The sequence below is a fragment of the Hirundo rustica genome, chromosome 17 (genome assembly GCF_015227805.2).
Source record: "Hirundo rustica isolate bHirRus1 chromosome 17, bHirRus1.pri.v3, whole genome shotgun sequence".
In the NCBI taxonomy this organism is placed as follows: Eukaryota; Metazoa; Chordata; class Aves; order Passeriformes; family Hirundinidae; genus Hirundo; species Hirundo rustica.
The window spans coordinates 9,033,253-9,054,438 of NC_053466.1; the positions used below are offsets into that span (position 1 = coordinate 9,033,253).

Sequence of the window (21,186 nt, forward strand, 5' to 3'; positions counted from 1 at the left end):
AAAGAAAGAGCAGGTGGCAGAATGAGACAAGTGGCAAGGAAAGCCATGAAAGCAGCGACATGAGGGCACCTTGAGCGTTTTTAGCTCCTTCCTGCTGGTGGCAAAAGAAGCCCATTGTCCCAATCCACCAACTGTGGTGCTGGAGAATCTTTTATTCCTGACTTACAGTGAGCTACCAGTGTAAATCAGCTGATGTTTTGCAGTTGTGCGTCAGTGGGGAGAACCATTGAATTACTTTCAAAAACAACTCATCAGATGCATCCAAAACCTCAGTTTGACAGTGCTCAGAATTAATGCTTACAATTGAGATTCGGAACAGTAAGCTAAACAACTTGTATCTTACCTGCTGTGCCATGAAAAAGATTTGTTACTAGAAGAGATACAGGAATCAGCCCCTTGGGAAACTAAAGTACTGAAAAATTCTGAGATTACAGCTGAGTTAGGAGTTGAATGTTCTTTATGAACCCCAAATGTTTTCATAATAAAATTACTAGATCTTTTCTATCTTTTCAATTTTGTTGTTTGAATACAAAGAGGTTTTCATCCCTTCCAACTGCTCAGTCTCTGACTTTGGGTTCTCTTGCTTGTTCCCCGCTGCTTGACATCATGACTTTCTCTTATCTAGTAACTCTCATTATCTGGGATCTTATATTTTTTATCTGTTTTGAAATACTGTGCTGGAGCTGAGTGTCCATTTTTTGTCTTCACCTGTTTTTGAATACATTATTGATCTCTTGAAGAATCCAGTGACCTTGTCCCATAATCCTACTTTGGTAGCTTATCTAGGAATGGGTAAAAGTTCCTGGATGATGACCATCATGAGCAATAGAATCGTGGAATAGTTTAGATTGGAAAAAACTTTTAAGATCATCAGCATCACTGGTTCACTCTTTCTTTGCCCATTCTGAATTCCTGACTGGCTAAAAGAAACCAACTTCTCAAAAACTTTCCAGAGTCTCTTGGTGCACCAGTTATTAAACCTTGAAATACAATTTGGAACATAAACTATGATGGGATTATTAAACCTACAAGGTTTAGCTGCAAAGAGCCAGGCTGTTGCCAAAGCTCCATGCTTTAGCTTATTAATAGTTGCTAAATTGGGGTGAGAGCTGGCAGAGGGCAAGTGGAGAGTGAGCTGGAGAGAGGCACAACCCTTATGCATTCAGTATCCTTTGCTGTGTTTTATTTTCCCCATCTGGATTTCCCCTGCCGAGCAGCAAGCGGGCGCTCAGACGCGCGCGCGGTGCCAGACAGCTGAGTAGGCGCGGGGAGTCAGCCCGGTGACGTTTGGCATTGCTGGGCCTCTTTGTGCCAGTGGTTTAGTGCCAAGAGTAATTGTGATTTACACTCGCTGCCCCTTTGGTGGCAAAATGGTTTTGATTAAGTGCATACCACATTTATTAAGTCTTGCACAGCCCAGCACAGGGTCTTGGCTGGGACGCCGTAAAAGGCAGTGAGATTTACACATCTCACTGCAGGATTCATTTAATCTCTTGGGGATTTACTGACCTTCAATTAGAACTGTTAAGTACTGTTTACTTGGTACCTAAATCATGTAAGGCCCAGCTAGAGTTTCTTTTTTTGTTTTCATTAGTAATGTTGTGATTAAATGTGAGAAGAGAAGGGAAAGGACCTAAATACAATTTGACCAGTGAACACACACCCTAAAGAAAAAGACTTTGAAGGTTTTAAATCAAAATACTGAACTAAACTAACCTATTTTTCCTTAATGATCTCTGATCTGAGGCCATTGATTTAACTGAAAGACGAGGAATGACTTTGTGGGAGTTGTGTAGATACTGAAGGACAGCTTCCTCCCTTTCTTTGCATTCAACTAATCCACTGTCTGTGGATTTAATAGAAGAATAATTTTTAACTTCAGAGAACTTCCAAATAGGTGTTGAAAGAACTTCTCAGCTTGGCTGTGAAAAATGTATCTGTTTCATTACCTAAAGTCACTGAAGTTACCTGAGGTTAAGGTACTTCTTGTGGTGAACCAAGAGCAGCCATATTGGGAAGCAGCAAGGATTGTTCTTACTCTGTTTGTTCAGTATTGTCCTAACAACTTCAGAAAGTCTCCATGTTTCTAGAGAAAGGATCTTCTGTTCTTTGTCACCAAATACATAGAATTTAGAGATGGCATAGCAGATTAAAAGTGAAGATTAGGTCTGAGCCTACATTACAGAGCAAAAATGTAAGAATTTTAAGTCTAGGTTACCACTGAGCAATGTGTCATTCCAGCTGGATAACATTACAGTCAGGAAGGAAGGGAAAAGATTTTGCATTTGTGAATGGAGCTCTGGTTAATGATGAGATTTTTCTAATAAAAGGGTCTCCTCTTTGTAAAGCTTCTGGTCTTCCAGAACATGGTATTTTTAATAATTGGCTGGAAAAGTGTTGGCAGATTATGAGCATCTAGGTGTGAATTCTCAAAGTTCAGAAGTGAACTAATATTGTCTAAGCTTTGTTGGACAGGTTGACCATTTGGTATATTCTCTGCACCCTGTTTAGATGAACACATACAGCAGCACTGAGAACCTGTTTGCTGGGGTGAAAGTGGAGTTTGACAACCTGAAAATTCCTTTTCCACAAATATTCTCTAAATGTTTCTTTAGAACTTGGCTGCTTCTGAGATTTTGCCTGCCAAGAAAGTGGTCGGCTGGAGTGCTCATGGAAAGTGAACCCCAAAGGAACCATGAGCACAGGCAAAATGAGTTCATGGGCTGGAAAGCCAGAGAGAATGTTGAGCATTCACTCTGCTCTCATTAGTAGCTTGGGCTTCTTACTTCCTCCTGACTACCCAAATTAATAACCCAGCTCCTTGTGCTTTCTCTGGCATTATGTCAAGAGTAAGGGAATGAGGTGTGGAGGAGTTCAAGGAAACAGTCAAATGGTATGTGCCCTTTTAATTCAAGGTGTAGAAAATTCCCTTGAGGCCTAAATCAAAAATTGAACTCACATCTCCTGTCACAACCAGAGATATATAGTGTCTGATCTGGAGCACTTGGAGATAATTTACAGTTTCTGGTCATTGAGCTGAGTCAAATGGAAGTCCACTTGTTTTTAAGGTGCATCAGTTTACCTATGTGTGAATTTTGGATTCTCATTTACACAATCTCATCTGGGTAATGACTGTTTAGGGCATGTGCACACTCAGTGGCAAATAATGAATGAAAGGAAAAGGTCTTTTAAAATGTTTTCCATATTGGTAGTATTAGACAGGCTAAGGCCACTGTGAAATCAGAAGGCAAAGAAGAGAGGAGTAAGAAGTCTCTAAAGCCCATGCTTTTCACCTTACTCTCTAGTTAGAAAAAGTATGTATTTTCTTTTGTTATAGCAACATCATCTCTTCACGTTCTGTTGGCCTTCTTTGGTTGGGTGAACATGGAATTGTTCCTCTTAAAGCTCTGGTTTTACTGAATCTCCTCAAACCTGGGGCTACATTTGCAAGTGCCATTATGTAAACAAATGGAAACCGCCAGCTTATAAGACTACTGGTGAAGAACAAGGTGCTGTCAGGTGTATAATACTGGGAATTGTCCTCTTGGAATAAAGTGTAACTGGAAGTGAAGCATATCCAAGAGCTTAGCAGTTCCCAGTACTTTGGGTGCCTCATTTATGGTGTCCCAGCTGAGAAATTTTGTGTGGTTTGGTTTGCATGTGTTTGCTGTCCAGGAATACTAAGCCCAGTGCCATGACTCTCATGATTTTGTTTTTAAACTGGGACCTTTAAATGCCCAACTTGCAGGTCCACAGGATCAAGCACAGTTTTAATGTATAAATCATAGTGATTTTTGACCAAGCTTCAAACTGTCTCGGAATCCATAATGAGCCAGGACCAACGCCCAGGTCCAGCTTAGTTTGAATACTTGAGGTGCTTGCGGCTGTTTTGTTGTATCGATCCTAGGCTTGAAGAAAGGTGGACGAAGGTGGCTGCACTGTTGGTGAAGGTACCAGGCATTGTTAATACAAGCTTGGGGGTACCTGACCAAAGCCACAGTGACAGTGTGACAGTGATTTCAACAACTGTGTTTCTTTACACACTTTCAAGGAAAAGAAAAGACACATCAGAGGGCCCCGTCCTGCTAGGAGGGGGTGGGCACACCCACCCCAGATGACAGCAGAGCCCTTGTTCCTTTTGGTTGCTCCTTGAGATCGGCCAGGCAGTTCTACAGCCCGAAGAAAGCTGCTGCTCTTGATGAATAGGAGGTGCTAATCTCCTTCTTCCTAAGAGACCTCTTTGTCCAGAAGTGTTGGGATTTAATTGGCTTGTTCACACTTTCTCCAGCAGACTCTGACTTCTAACACTTCCTCCACACCCCACCCCCAGCCTTTGGTTCACGGTGTCAGCAGGGCTGGAAGTGTTTTAATTCCTTCACAGACAGTCCTCCTCCACACCAACTGCACGACTGGGAGGACTGCTGGGGTTGGCATGCTGGGAGCTGTTAATCCAAAAAGGCGATTTACTTTTCGTTTTTGTCTGGAAGGATTTAGTCCATTGCACTTGAATGCCTGCAGAGACTGAAGCATTTTCTCTGACCAAACCATTAATTCTTGACTAAGGGTGGAACAAAAAAATTACCTTGTAATAATCTACTTTTTATTTTCTTACTCTTGCTCAAATCTATTATATCCTGACTTGTCTTTACATGTATCAATTGTAATAGCGCCCACTGGTACCAATGTGTTGTGTTTGTGCAGTGCCCAGTGTATGGTGCACTCAAACTTTTGTGGTGCCAATGAACAATAAAGACCAGTAGCAAAACTGTCAAATTGCTGGTACAGAAAATCAGGGGGAAATAAGAAATTAAACACCATTGTGGGTTTAGACAAAACTTGTTACATTTCTGATGCATTTTGTTGGGAGAACATATTCTCTCTCTTCCATTTTCCACTTGAGCAGCATCAGTCGCCTTAGGGATTGTGACAGAGTGGGTGTTGCTGGAAGGTCTTTACATGTAGGAATGAAATGGAAGGGGGGGCTTGTGGTCAGACTGATATTGAAAAGAGGTAAGAGTTCAGAGAAGGAGGCTATGGAACGTAAGATGGGGAGGAGGTAGGGCCAGAGGGCAATCAAGGGATTTGTTTGGGGAGAGGAGCCTGTGTAGATGTGGCAGATACAGTCATTAGGTACATGCGGTCATTAGGAGCCTAAGGAGAACTAAACACCAGATAGCCATGAGTGCTGCTCAGAGCTGCTGAGAAAGGAACATTCACTAATTACACCAGAGGCCTTGGATGCCCGGGAAGGCTGTTCCAACACACTGACCATGTGTCCATTGTATAATCCTCACTCACTGGGTATGGGAGGCACCACCCTCCCAGTCCTAGAGCAGAGAACTCAGGCTGTGGAACAGCCTCTGCGAAGTCTGTGTCACTCTTAAATCATTGTTCCAAAAAAAGTACAGGGTTGCTTTTTCTTTTTGTTTTGGATACTTGAGTCATAGCCAACAAATAGAAAACTCATTCCATGGTTATCTGAAAGACGATGTCACATACAATGGCAATTAGAAATATTTCCAAAATTAAACCTCCAAAGGAGGAAGTGAATTACAATGCAAGCAACCTTTGACCCTGGAGAATCATAATGGCTTCCTGGATTTGGAGATATTATGAGCAGAAGCCAGAGAGGTACTGCTGCTGGGTCATAAGAAGTGTTAAAATTAGAACACAATGTGGTAACCTTGGGTGTGTCTTTCTGATCTGAAATCTCCTCCCACCCACACCTCTATTTAATAATGATGTGTTTTGAAAAGCTTGTGTCTGGCTGCCTTAATGTCTCGGCATTCGCTTTGCGTGCATCAGCTTTGGTGGTTATCACTCTGCCAGACTGTGGGCCACAATCCAAAAAAGTACAAAACTACTTGTTTACCCCTAAGTATGAGAACAAGGCCACAGAGTAAAGGCAGCTACTATGCTGGGGGCCAAGGAAATCAGATGCATGTGCACTTAACCTCTCCATCTCTGAAAAACCTTCTCAGTTCTGGTTTTGTTTATTTTTGACATTTTAATTTACTTTCTAGACCTAGACCCATATGCTCATCCCTTTGGGAGACAGGGATCTTGTTGCTTTATACATCCCCAGCATAGGCTTATTATTCCAACAACAGCAGTATCCAGAGGGGTCTGGTCTCATTGTACCAGGCTTTGTGCAAACACGTAATAAGACAACTCTGGCCTAACAAGAAAAATATTACAGTCTAAACAGACAAGGCAGACAGTGGGTTTTTTCTTGGGGAGAGTGACAGAGAGATAAGCCGGCCTAGGAAATGTTAGGACATTTAAAATCTTTTCCTGTTCTCTCTCACAGAAGAAAGAACATTATATTTGGCTACATACTTGAATCCAGATTTAAAAATAGCTGGGTTCCTTCCTGACTGGGGGAGAAAGACTGAAATGAGTCAAATTTATTAGCCTCCTAGCAAGCTTGCATTGAATTTTTGCTTGTTGGGACTCCCCCAAGTAATTGTATTTTTACAAACAAGTTGGTTGAGGAAGTTTCATGGGCAAATACCTTGATTTACGCATGGGCATACAGGAGAAAAACAAGTCCAATGTTTGTGTGAGTGAATTCCATACACACAAATGTTTGAGAAGTGAAACCAAGGGGGCAGAATTATCATTAGACTGATTTGGGAGCTGGATTTAGTTGAGGACAACATTTTAAAAGCACCTAAGTGACACAGGAGCCTCAGGGCAAGTCTTCAGCAGGTGGGGCTTGTTGAGGGAATGTGGTATCTTGCTAATGTGGCCGGGCTCTGCAGGATCTTGGCACCCAGGCAGGGCCGGGTTGGGGGGGATTTAGCAGCTTAGGGACCTCTGCCCTGGGAGCTGCGCTGCGGTATTGACTTTCACCGTGTACCATTTTTAAAGGTGATTTAGGTGTGAGCACTGGATTTACAAACGTATTAACGTGCCGATCTTCCACTGAAGGCAATGAAGGCTGGAAGATTTAAATGCCTTTTTGGAGGGTCTGAGCCTCGGGGCCAGATTTACAGAGCTGTGTAGATATCTGAAATGCCTGGTGATTTTTACAAAAGCACCAAATGAGTTAGACCTGTCTCCTCTTGACTTCAAAGTGACTGACTAGTAGAGATAAGAAGGTTGGTCCAAGATCTGAGTCTCAAGTTGCCTGTATGCCTTTGTGGAGACGATCTTTAGGAGAGCACATCTTACCTTGAAGCCCAGCTCAACCTCACTGAAGGTCAGAGTGTTGTGAGTATTTCTGAAAATGCTGCCTTACCAAAATTAACTAAACAGAAGTAGGTTGCTGCAGTGAAACTATTTACCTGCTTGACATCCAGTGTGCTCTACATATGCTTCACTTTTGTTATGTAATAGCAGAACCAAATGTGACAGAGAAAAATGGGATTCCAGCGTTACCACTTGGAGTACACGGTATTTAGCAGTGAGGACATGATGTTCAACATAGCAAAATGGGGCAAAGCAAAACAAACAAGGTGTTTGGGGTAAAAGAGAAAAGGGAGCATCAGTTAATGGAGTAAGGGAAAGGAAAAATTGGTGAACATCTGTCCCAAATGGACTTCTATGCCAAAGCAGCTGAAGTAATTTGTGCAAGATACTTCTGGTCTTTGCTTGTAACTGAAGGGTCTGAGGGCAAGAGAGAATGTGCCTCATGCTTTTAAAGTTCTTGTAAGAAGCTCCAGGTCTGTGCTACTGGGTGAGGAGCTTTTTTTACTATCAGAAGATGGCTGGATTTACTGTGCAGCAAGCAAAGCACAAGCACCACTACTGCAAATCATGCAAGCAACCAAACCACTGAAGTTCTTCTCCCCCATTGCAGTTGCCATCACAGTCGCAGCTGACCTCAAAGTATTTTTTGCTGCTCTGAAAGGATGTTAACAAGAATGCATTTGCTCTTCTGCCTGGCAGAAGGGGAAAAGAAAGTAAGATTTTTAACAGATATTCTTCATGTTCAGTTGTAAAGATTCAGTTCTTTGTCCTACCCCTGTGGCACGGCTGTCTTAGATCTGATAGCTAGAGAACTGTTACAAGAGGTCCTCACCTAGTTTGGAAAATCCTTTCTCCTGATAGGGCAGCTGAGGAATTAAAACATGACAGTGATCCAAGATCATGTTGCACAGAGTATTCCGTCGTGCAGGGAAGTGGTGACAAGAGCTTGCTTTAAACAGAAATGGATGTGGGTAAGATTTAGGTTTGTCTCCTCCCCTGAGGAGTGTCTGTGAGGGGGGACAGTGTGGGCAGACTAGCCTCAAAGTTCCTTGGCCTACAGCACGGTCAGAAGCAGTCAGGGCAGGGAGGAGGGAAGGCACGTCCCTGCTGCCCCTCTGGAGCCATGGCGATGTGACAGCCCCGTGCCGAGCCGTGACTGTCCGGTGACAGCACAGCGGCCCCGACAGCTCGGGGTGCTGCGGGCGTGTCCCGCCTGCCCGGGGGCTGAAAGCAGAGTGGCCGAGGCAGCTCCCTGCAGTGCCTTCCCTACACATCCTGCTCTTTTCCATGCCAGCCAGGGCGTCTGAGTTAAAGAGAGCACAGCAGACAGCTGAGTGACAGCTGCCAGTCATGTTGACTGCAGGGTCTTCAGAGGGAAGGAAAACATCTCCTTTGTGTCCCGTGTGTGTCTCCCTCCCATATTCCCAGCTAGAGAGCCAGCCCCAGGGCTTGCTCCTCATGCTAGCAGCCACTGGGTGCTTTCTTTACATTTCAAGTCCCTTCTCAACACAGACCTGTTTTGCTCCCGTTTCCCACTTTAGCTGTTTGCTGCAATGTCCATACTATTATTTCTCAGTTGAGCCTTGAAATGCTCCTCCTCACAAGTGCTCGCAGGCTCATTTCCACACAAAAAGGGCAGTTAGCAATTTCTTCCCATCCCCATCTGCTACCTGCCTGCTCTGGGGAACTCAGTGAATAGCAAGAGACTGGCAGAGCTCTCATCTGTTGGATGCTTCTGACAATTTCTATTAAGGAGAGCTGAGAGCATATCAATTAAATAAATATATTATATAGACACAGGCAGCCTTTAGGATTTGCTTCTATTTTCTGCAGTACTCCTTGATGTTATGCCTTGAAGACATCTTACCTCTGGTAGCAGCAGCTGCCAGCAGGATCGTGGTTTTGGGTCAAGAGAGCCTCAGCTCCTGTGAGAGAATGAGCAGAGCTGAAGGAAGAAGGAAAGTGGCAGAGTAAGATCCCCCTTGGCTACTGGGTAACAGATATTGGCTCAGACTTGGGAAACAGCAGAGAGGAACCAGGCTAAATTTAAACAGATAAAGAGGCAGATAAAAGGAAACCAAGCAAAGCGTTAAGGTTTCTGAAGCTAAAAATCGGGCCAGTCTGTAACAACCCAAAGCATTTCCTCATCATTTCCAAGCAGGCTGGATAAAGCACCAGAGGAAGCACACTCTGGGCTGTCCTTACGGGCTCTGCTGGCCAGTGCAAGTCAGAAGATGTGGGGAAGCTTTAGGCAGATTCTTGTGTAGTCTAGAGGGTGCATGAACTTGGTAGCTTGAAGCACGCATTTGTGACAGTAGGCAGGGGATTGAATTGGTAAACCTGTCAATCTCTAGCTCTTAAGAGAAGCCTGGCTCAGCTCCTCTTTTGACTTACAAAATCCAGCTAATGGTGTGATGGGAAGGCCTGGGAAGGGGCACAAGGAAACAGAGGGTACATGCTGAGGTGAGTGCTGCCTCAGGACGGGTGAAAGGGGACAACGCTGGAATACCAGCGGCTGGAATTGAAATTGTTCAGCTCAGATTGGGTGTCTGATACCTTTGAAAATCATCCCATGAAGGTGGAGTCCCTGTAAATAGCGCCACTTGATGTCTTAGGCTGATTCTGCAAACGTTGAATCTGGAAGGATGAGGTAACTTCTGATAAGCCTGATTCCTTGGAGGTCTTGTCAGCTCACTCAGAACTTGCCAGATTGGGACATCAGGTTTGTTTCTTGTGCAGCTGCCAATAAGGAATCATGTGGGCTCTTGTGCAACCCTGTTAGTTCACCCAGGGAGGACATCGCAGAGCTCAGTCTGTGACCTCACCAGGTCACTGTGGAAGAAGACGGGGAAGGTTTTTGCTTGAAGGCTCTGGAAGGCACTATTAGAAGTATCCTAATTCTACTCAATAAGAAGGTGCTATTCAGGCCCCTTTCTTCTTCCCTGAAGAGCCAGCTCCTGCTCTCCTAGTTTCTGATGGAGGCAAAGGCATGAACAGGAACAAGGTCCTGTGTGGTGAGCCCAGCCCCTATCTGATTGTTGCTGGGCCAGAAGAGAAGATACTTTTCTGACATTTGCAATTCAAAAGCTGTGTCAACCCACAACCCTCTCCTTTTGGCCTCTCAGGTGATAACAGAGGCAGGTATTGCCTTTCTCCCAAGCAGATGGCCCTGGGCTCTGACTGGTGGTCTTGGTTATAGACCTGCCCCTGCAGCATTGCAGCCCTCCTGAACTCAGGGCTGGGATGCACAAATGTGCTCCAGCTCTCAGAACAGTCCTGATTGCAATTCCAATAGCACACTGCTGGTTGGGATGGAGTAAAATGTGGGAACTATTGTTTAAGAGCCCTAAATATTGAATTTTCCTGATGCTTTGTATCAAGTGCCTTATCCTTTGTGAATACAGCAAAAGGGCCTGATTCATTGTCCTGTGTGGATCAGAGAAGGTATCTGAGAGCTTTCTGCACATTTAAGTTTCACCAAAGTATTTATAAAATGGATGTTTACTGCCTCAGATTTTGAGGTTTATCTTCCCAGATGTGGGAGACAGGCTTATTCAGAGGCAGATTCATAGTTACTGGGGCCAGCTTCATCTTGTGCAGGAGCAGAAGCTGTGCTCATGGACAAGAGATGTACTTTCTTGACTAAAACTCTGCTGAGTTCAAGAAAGTGATCTGTTGTGGTCAAAGAGAAATGAAAACACTTAAATTGGTGATAGCTGGGCTTTATTAAAGTGTTTATGATTATAAACCTCACAATAATATAACGATATAGACAGAACTTCACTTGCTCTGTGCCTGAGGTTTGTGTCTGAGTTATCCAGATTATTTGTGTGCAATCCACCATTGGATACGTTTTTCTCCTCTGGATTCCTCTTGGAGTTGTGTCCTATCAGGTGGATGGATACAGTGATTTTTGTGATATTTGTTGTTGTTGTTGTTTTTAATTACTCCTGTTTTTCGTAAGTTTGTTCTAAGGTGTTAAAAAACACAAAAAACATAACAAACCCAAATACTTGAATGGATTAGGTAAGTAAGAGCCCTAAACAGAGATAGAAGAGAAAATTCATAAATGTAGTTTTACAGGTTGAATCTTTGCCTTTTGAATCTTGGTTTGTATTGCTCAGAGTGTTACAAAGAAGAGCAAAGAAATTTTTGCCTGACTATAGCAATAGAAATACTTTTGCAAGACTCTTATGTGCTTCTTTTTTGTGTTAGTACTAAGGCTGCATTTTTCTTGGATGTGGCTTTCTTTAAAACTGTAGGGAAAGGGAAAGTTGTTCTCCTACTACCTCTGCTGCGCCATCCCTTTCCCTCCTTCCCCCTCCTTTCCTCTTGGGTTGCTTGCCTTTCATGTCTTTGTTTGACATCTAGGAAAGAATCATGAGGTGCTGAATATTATTAACTTCTAAACACCTAAGAAATCAGTAGGAAATCGCAAACATTTTGGCCCCCTGACAGTCTCCGTAAATGACCTGTCCGAAATCCCTCCCCTTCTGAGATGAAAAGAGGGAGCCAGGCAGAACGAAGGAGAGAATGGGGAGAGCCAGGGAGTGAGAGGGATACACAAAATAAATGAGAAATATGATTAAGTTATTTCCTTGGCTGGGTCTACAGCTGGTTCTGGGTATTTAATAAACAGGTTGACACTCCAGGTTCCCCTCATTAGGTGATCACTAAGGTCTGGGCTGTCATAAATCAAAGAGCCAGGTTATCAAGGCCTGTGATCTTTAACTGTACAGGGGCGCCCAAGTGTCTGCCCCGGCGAGGGCTCAGCAGTGCAAGCTGTAAGGAATTAGCTGCTGCGGCACTTCAGACTGTGCACAGGCACCAGCCCTGGCCCGCGATGGCTGTGGGCTCACACAGCTGCTGTGTCCCCACTCAGCTGGGGCAGGAGCCAAAGGCACCGCGCTGCAAACCTGCCTGAGCCCGCCTCTGCGTCAGGACAGGGAGAGGAGCCATCTCGGTTATGTGCTCCTGAAAGCGACAGGGACAGACAGTTCTCTTCAGAGAGGAGACACGGAACAGCCCGCTCTGCTGCTGTGTCATTCCAGCACCGGACTGGCACCATAGAACCTATCTGTGAGTTATGCAACTGAGGAGTTCCCTCTCTGCAAGGCACACTGTGGTGCCACACACAGCAGCTGGGTCCTGCAATGTCCTTTCTAGAAGCAGGTAGGGCTTGCACTGCTCTTTTTACACTGCAGGAGAGACAGAAACTTGATAAAAGTTGGGCTGCCTGAAGCTACAATCTGAAGTCTCATAACAAACCTGGCACATGAATAAAGTTCGTGAACTCTTGAGTACAGCAGACATCAAATCACACAAATTTGGGCATCAAATAATACAAGAGCCAAGTGGACTTCTGCGGGGAAAAAACTGCAGTCAATCTCAGCCCCACTTTTGTGAGAATATGAGATAATTTTTAGATGCTGGGAATGTTCTCAGTTCCTGGTTTTCCCCAGTGTTGAATAGCCATTATTGCCCACAAAGCCAGGAAAGCCTCGGAAGGAGTTTCTAAGCTGATTCTGCAGGATGAGAAGCTTGGTGACACAAACAAAAACTGAACCTTGTGCAGCTCTTATAGCTGCAGTGTGTGCTAGAAACAAAAATGACCAACGGGGAAAAAGGGAAATACAAGGGCTTCCTAAAGGAGATGTATATTCCTTTACCTTAACCAGTGGATGGACCATGCCTCAAGCCACTTGGTAGAACTTTTGAAAGAGCAGGAGTAGGGACTATGGGCAGAGCAGAGCTGAAGGTTACGTTTTACTCCTGGCACCCAGTGGGACAAGTGACATTTCCACCTGCATCTGGAGGGAGTTTGAGGCCCAGCTCTGTGTTAGAGGGGGGAATCAGCACAGTTCTAGAGGAAGGCAGTGCCTATGAACTGCAGCAGTGTTTTGCTGCAGGTTTTGAGGCTCTGCTGGTGGCACCTCCCTAAGCCGTTGTCTGTGGAACAAAAGAGACACTGTCTCTTGGCTACTCGTGAGGGCTGGGGACATTTTCAGTTGGGTCCATGTGAGGAACCACATCAGTGGGGCAGGGAAGAAGCTTGAGTTAGGCTTTTTTTCCAAGTGATCTCTTAAGCTGGGCCTCAGCTATTGCCTTCTGCCTTGGACAAGAGGCTGATTCTCTGTGGAAGAAATACTGGGGGAGATGAGATGGCACAGAGATGACTGCTGTTGTCAGGAACTGAAGGCCCCTAAAGCCTCATCCCAGCAAACATGGATTCACTGAAGCAGCTGTATACCTTGTCACATCTTGTGTGAAGGCCCATATCTACCTGTCTACTAGATATTCAGCTGATAGGATAAGTGATGTCCCTACAGTTCAGCCACAGCTGAAATTCCTTGAGGGGCTCAGAAGGCACAGTTCCAGCTCTGCTGCAGTCACTCCAGGGCATTCCATGACTATTTATAATGGTCTCTGTGGGTTTACTACTTTACAGATTGTAACGCATCTCAGTGCCATGGGGGAGAAAAATGCGACACTAAAGCATGACACGATGCCCTTTGGCCATCAAACCGTGTGGTTTGTGTCAGGCTGTGAGGTGGAAGCGTCTGGTTCACAACTGCAATTTCAGGGTGTTTTCCTGCCTCCTTCTCCTCCTGTTTTCCTCAGCTGTACTATATTCTAGCCACTGTTCTGTCCTTAAACACAGAAGCGTCTCTGTTGTGAAAAATCCACTAAAGATGTTCTTGTAAAGACCAAGAAAATGAAAGAATGTATTAATCTATATGCCCTTGTTTTTAATCCCTCCTCTGATTTCAGTCAATAATATACGGACTTTGGCAGAGGTCAGAGACAGATCTTCACATCTTTGCTTGAAAAATGTTTGAAGTTTGTCAGTTTTACGTTTTGACAACAGAATCAAATGGCTGAATTTTCAGAAGAGCTCCGCACTTGACATGTGGTCAGTGTAGTTTGTTTTGAAAACAAGTACTGTGTTTCCTGATAACCACAGAGGACTTACCTGTACAGCTAAAAGCTCACATTAGAACTTTTGAAAGTGCTTACTTTGTTTAGGATTAGGCAAATTTACAAATGGCAGATCAATAATTTAATACCGTCTTAAGAAAGCTGATAGGAGTAGGATGCTGAAACACCCTCTCTGCCTTCAAAAACCATTCCATAGCCCTGTATCACCTGAGTGATGTTGAAAATCCCATTCTGAACCCCAGTCTTTGGTCAGCTCTTTTTTTGCAGTTGGACATAACTCTCATTGACTGTAGTGGTGGCTTTTCTTGAATAGTCATTTTTTTAAGCCTCTTCTCCAATAACAAACCTTCCAAAAGTGTATTGAAAGCAATAACCTGTCTGAAAGGCACTTACGTTCGATCTAATGTAGGTATACCATGAATTTGGTCCTGTATATTCCACATTCTTGTATACACAATCTATATTATTAATCATTGGATTGTGTATCAAGACTTGAGGTTCTTGAATTTCAACCTAAGGATATGAGTTACCAACCCAACCAAGCAAGTGAAAATCTTCTAAGTTATTGCAGGAAATTGCCATCACTACCAATTTGTAAGGAGTTTCCTGTGCTCTTGTTAACCAGTTCCTTTCTGTACCATACATTTATGCAAAACAAAATCTGTCTGTGCAGTGTTTGGTGTCCCATCAAAGTGTGACCTGCTTGGTGCATGTCTGTGTTCCATCCCCTTGGAGGGTATCTTCAGATATTAGGGAATAACTACTTTGCTCAGTAGGTGCAACCTGTCCTATTTTAATACTCAGGGAAATAGGAGGAGTTTGGATTTGAGTAGAAGTGTTTGCTAAAGGAATCTAAAGTTAAATAGTTAGGAATTTATTTGGAATGCTGGTGTTTTCTACCTAGTAAACCACTGAAACTTCCTGGGAAGACACCATCTCAAAATCCCCCCATTTTTTCTAGGCTGTTACTAACACAGGTGCTGACGCAACTCTTTCAGTTTATTTATTTCCCCATGATTTTAGGTGCAATAACTTTCTTTTTTTTCTGATTGAGGCATTTACTGTGGAGAGCAATTCTGCACACCGTCATTATCCTGTTGGCCCCATGGAAGAAGGATGATGTGAGATCCTCTGAGCAGGTGGGAACAGTCTTGTGAAGGGAAGGTTGAATGACAATGTTCAGACAGGTGTGACAGAGTGTCTGGAGAGGCACGAGCCTTCCCTGGGCCCAGCCAGCCTGTTTGCTGCTGCCATTCCACACTTCCAGTTTCCAGGTTGCACAGCTGAGCTCAGGGGCTGTAAACTACATTTTGAAAGTTGGTGAGTTCTCCCAACTAAATGCACGCAGGAATGGGGTAAAAACCTGAATCCGCTGATGTCTTTTACTTTATGTATCACTTGTCTGTAGGCTCAGATAAGTTGAATACAACAGCTACTCATATCACTCAAATCCCCTCCAAAAGTCAATTTTTGGCATTGCATTACTGTTCCCTTTAATTAAAAAAGAACACCCCAGCTAACTAATTATTTTGCATTGCATACTGAGTATCCTAATAGAGAAAAAAAATACCTTTTGATGTCTGGGTGGGGTCCCAGACCGGGTCAGTTTTCTGTTTCAGTTTTCTGTAGGTGTGGGTTGGGGGTTGAGATATTGCTCTTCCCACTTGCAGAGTAACGAACAGCTGCGTTGAAATCAATTGTCTGGTGTCCAGTATCACATCACTTTAAGGGAGAAGGGGAGGTGGGTTTACCTCAGGCCTAGCAACAGCTGAGCTATTTCACAGGAAGGACTGAAATATTTAGAATATGTGTTTTGGCTGAACTAGAAAGCAGGCCAGGCTACGGAAGGAGGTCTGTAACTCTATAAAGAGCAGAACTAGTGGGAGAAAAGAAATTGTAGGGCTACAGAAGGCCTGGCTTCTAATCTAGTTCCCCTGCTTTTGCCCCTCATAGCCATGACTGCTTTTATTTCTCAGCTTTGTCCTTCTACCTCGATCAGTGTCCCACTCCCAATGATTGTAAAAAGCACTGGATTTAGTTGAATGGCTTTGCAGCAGCCTGTGTTGGATGTTTTGAGGCACAATTTAATCCTTTGTTTCTGTAAGGTACTAACTAGCTGTTTCCAAATTCTCTGGTGCCGCTGGAGAGTGATTTCTTGGAAACTTTTCTGCTGAAATACAGAGTTCATGAGATATAATTAACACCAGGCTAAGTGCTACTTAAGCACCTGGTGTTGTTTATATTCTGAGTTATGCAGACTTTACTGTTAATTTTGTCATGAGTAAGCACATGTCATTGTCATGCTAGACTTTAGATGACTTTACTGTTGTTATCTTAGAACTTCACTGTTCTGCCTGGCTTAGTTAAGGTCTGAACTGAGGAATTTTTCATTTCAGCTATAGCTGTTACTATTACTGCAGTTTTTAAATTATGCAGAGGTTGCTGAATGGTAATTAATGGGAGTTTGAAGCTAAATATAAGCACTGAGGAATGTGGGGATGTGTCTGTCATTTGACATCTGCACCAGACTGGATAAAGCTTTCTAGAGTTTTCCTCCTCTTTAGAAATGTTCTTAGGTGTGGTGTCAGAAATATTTGTTAAAAAGTTCTACAGTTTGTCTTATGCTGAACAGCAGCATGAAGGAACAAAGTGGAAAAAGGACATTGAGGGTTAGGATACTGTGGTTATTAAATAACTGAAATATTTTATATACCTTTGATGGTTCATGCTGAGGCTTTTCTAAGGTCAGTATTTGTTCAGGTTCTACTTGTAGAGAAAGAGAGCAAAAGGAAAAAAATGAAGAGCAAACCAGAAATGTATTTCAACATATTTAACTTGTTACTTGTTTCTTGATGTCCCTACTGAAAAGGAAATAGGGGGAACCTTGGAAACCAAAGTGTTTTTGGCTGTAGTTAAGTTAGGAGCACCCTGGTGAATTATTTTTCCCTTCTCCAGTCAGGACTGTGGCCTGAACTGTAGATCAAAGAAGAGCAGCACTTTGCTTAATCTGGCATAAAAATCTACTTTACTCCAAAGAGAAAAGAAGAAAAAGAAATTGAGGCCCAGGCTCCATGGCAACTGTGAGTTAGGTTGTTCAAGTGGTTGGTAACTCTAACTGTTAAACAGAAAAAAATAGGAAAGATATATTGCTACCATATTGGAAAGGACATTGCATCCCAAGCCAGGGTTGTTTGCTGTTGTTTCAAGGAATATTCACAGCAGTGCATGGATAGGTTTCTGTCCCATTTTCGTCACGGTATTCCAAAGAATAAAAGGTAGCCAGCTGATACATCTTCAGGTCTGCTTCAGAGAATGTGTGCTGAAGATGCAAGCAGTGATTTTCTTCTTTGAATCTGTTCTGCATCACATGCTGACTTTAAATCTATTGAGCCGGGGAAATGTGACATGACGGGTCCCCATTTGTTGTGGGTGTGACCTGCAGTGCCTGCTGGTGACACTGAGCTCTGATGCTGTGTGTGGAGCAGAGGCTGCACCGTGACCCTGCATGGTGTTGTCAGGTCCTGCGCTGTCACATGCAAACCTCCTGGCTGCTTTGATGGGGGACTTGAAAGCCAGTCCAGAATTCCTGAGTCGCTGCTCCTGGTGAATCTCCTCAGTCCACACCTTGCTTATCAGACCAAAGTCTTGGCTGCCTGCTGCTAGGCAAGCTGGGCTGATCAGTGTTTTGGTTCAGGCCAGTCCAGGTGGGGAGCTCAGGGCGACCCAAATGTGTTTTCCATGAGGTCTAGAATTTCTATCATTCTCTCCCCAGAGCCTGTTGTTACAGAAGGAGGCCTGTTGCCATTCCCGGTTCCTGGCTCTATGGGCATGTGGTGATCCAAGCCCTGTGCATAGAATCTGTTCCACAGCTTGGATAATTTATGATGTTTCCTTTTCTCTCTGGGGAAAGAGGATTTAGCACACAGCCCCCCAGTTGGGCTGTACTGACAGAAGTGTTATTTAACCTGCTTCGTCTTTGTTCTGGATTGTGTCTTTCTCTTGAATCACCTTGAGCCACCATTAATCTTTTAGTGAATGTGGAAGTAAAGAAGGCATTGATGACTTTCTTATTTTTGTCTATTCTGCTTTTTATGTGTGGTACATGTAATTTGTTTTGCAGTTCTGTCCCCGATTTTTTCTCTTCCTCATATGCTCTTCCTTGATATTAACCCTTACTTGTGTGTTACTATTTCCATGTTAGTATTCAATTTTTCAGAGTTAGTTAAGATCAGAGGCATTACATTTTCCTTCTGTCAGTTTGCCCCAGTACTCTTGGTGCAGTCTGTCCTGAAAATTCCAGCTTTACTCTACCTTGCTTACTGTGGGCAGTCTTTCCAGGAAGCCAATCTCCCCAACTTGCTAGCATCTCCTGCTTTGCAGTCCTGTGTCCAATATTAACTTTCCTCTGACAGCAAAGCATTTGAGGTCATGATTCTTTTTCATCCAAGTTATCTTCTGGCTGCAGTGCTCAGCCAGTTCATTCCTGCTGGGTAGGAAGGTGTTTGAACTCAAGGCATCAGTTCAAGGCAGCTGATGACACAGTTCAGCTCCTCCACCTTGTGAAATAAAAGTGTACCTGACACCCTGGCAGACTGGGTGAGCAGCCTTTGACTGGCAGTGTTGCCTTTCGAGAGGCTTCCTGGCTCATTTTCCATGAGCCCTGGAAAACTCCTATTACTGCTGTGTGGCACGGGATGCCTCTTCCTCCCTCTGACATAACATAACATTTCAGATTCCCAGATAAATCAAAACTTTTGCTGGTGGGAACTGCATTTACAGAAGACAAAAGTATATTTGAGCTGCCAACTGCTGTTTGTATTCATTCATGTTTGTGATCCCTGTCGTTTGCTGTTAGGGAACAAACTTGATGTGTGCGGATTTTGATTTGCGTAAAACCACAGAGAATGTGGTGTTTGATCTGAACATCTTAGAGAGCAAGGAGGATTTGGTACGTGAACAAAACTCTTTACTATTCTCTTGGGTAAAGAGCTTTGCACATCCACTCAGAGGGCAGAAACAACAGCATATGACTTAGGTGCCCAATTACACCCTGTGTGTCAGCAAGGAGGTGAAGGAGCAGCTCACTAATGCTTCGTAGTGTGAAAACAGGCAGTTGAAAGCTCCAGCAAAAGGCACAACGCATTCAGGGCAGTTGTATGCTTTAATGCTTTGGGAAACAAAAAAAAGCTTAAATATGCAGCTATCCCTAAGGAATTATCTGTGAGCTCTCTCTGCAAATAATAATTTCATCAGCTTATTTGACTGCCCATGATCACAAAGCTGTAATTGATTAAAAATTATCCTTTTTGTAACAAAATAAGACTGCAGAATAAAAATGAGATTCTAAGGGGATTCTAATGTGTCCTGCTCTGGCAATGTGATAAGAAGCACTTCTGTAGAAAACCAAAGAATCTCACAGCAAAAGGTTTGGGGACTGTTACACAGAAGTCTTTTCAGACTTTAGACTGAATTTGGACTTTTTTTTTTTTTTTTTCTTCAGTGTATTCATGTTTCCTTGGGATCTGAATGAGGGAGAGGAATTTCTTTTAAAGGCCACATGGCTCACTTCCAATTCTGATAGATAAAGTCAACCTGCTTGGCCCCACCAACAGGAAATAGGATGCTGCCCCTTTAAGCAGACTGTAAGGAGTATGGAATTACCGCTAACTTGGTTTGGAGCCTTTGTGTAAGGCTTTCAGGAAGAGATAAACCATTAATCATGCACAATTACTCTGACCTTGCATGAACTAAAGCCTCTCTGAACACATAAGATTACGGTCTCTGGGGACCTTGAGACACTGACACGATCAGCTCGTCCGAGGGCATTGGAAACGGCTGCACAAAATGGCTGAAATGTTGGCCTTGCTTTTCTTCCCTTAAACACGAGTTTGTCTTTCCATGCTGGACAGGGATTTATCCACCTGCTGCCGTGCAAACTAAGGAGAAGTCATTTCCCTTGCACCAGGCTTTGAGTTCACGAGTGGAAATGATGGCAGTGCTGAAGAGAATAAATGACATTTGAGTTTTGAGGAGATGTTTTTTAACATTGGAATATTTTACACTTATTTCTGCTCTCTCCCTAGTAGGGATCCTCTTTTTCTCTGGGGTTAGCACAGTACAAGTGTTATGGTCAGTGACAGAGGTTCTTAGGTAGCTCTGGAGTGTAATTCACTTTTGCTGCTGTTATTCCTTTCCTGGTGCCAGCCTCACCTGTTCTAATTAGATTTTAGATTATGATTTTCAGGGTCAGTTACATTCCCTCTGTTAGTTTTGTTTAGGATTCCTTTGACTTCTTAAACTCTAAACAACCATGTTTCACACGCCTACTATGATACAATTTCCTCTGTCTCTTCTTTTTCCAACCTCTGGCACTAGCAACAATATGTAAAATAATAGTAATGATGGTAAATAACCAATTAAGCATTTACTCATTAAGTAATTATTGATTTTAACTTGTCATTTTTCAAAATTAGGGTGAGCTAAAAATGCACATGAACAGTTACAGAAGCCCAGCTAAGCGAAATGCAGTTCTTCGTTTGTTTGATCCTTCATCCTCTATTTGATCCCTACAGCTTCATTCACTTATCACGTTTATATTGCTATAAATATTTTACTTACATATGTGATCATTTAATGCTATTTACTGCAATGTGACACCTAATTTGAACTAATTTTACATTGCTATAACTATCTTTCCTCTGTCAACTGAAGTAGAAAATTTCTGGTTTTTTAGAGATGTGGTTTTAAGAAGACGGAGATGGCTCACCCTACATTAAAGGACTGAACAGGGAATTCCAAATTATAATACAGGTCCAGTTTTGACCAGTGCCTCTGTGTTGCTGTATAAGGAAGATTGGTAAGTCTGAAAGGAATAAAAATGGTTTTCAGAGAGTGAATGATGCAGAGAATGTGTATTAGGAACTTCTCCCTGAAAAGGGGTTTAGAAGGTAGAATCAAAGCACTGAAGAATGTCCTGAGCTGGAAGGCACCCACATGGATCACTGGAATCCAAAAGGTAAGCAAAATTAAAATACTACAAGGACAAGAACAGCA

General features: G+C 43.3%; 1 long non-coding RNA gene across 1 annotated transcript in view; it reads left to right on the forward strand.

Annotated features, from left to right (window-relative positions):
• Positions 1-20,965, forward strand: part of LOC120760575 (uncharacterized) — a 58,787-nt gene extending 37,822 nt beyond the window's left edge. The window contains exon 3 of the long non-coding RNA XR_005703405.1: positions 20,867-20,965. This is a non-coding gene — a long non-coding RNA (uncharacterized LOC120760575). The remainder of the gene's footprint in view (positions 1-20,866) is intronic.
• The last annotated feature ends 221 nt before the right edge of the window (positions 20,966-21,186 follow it).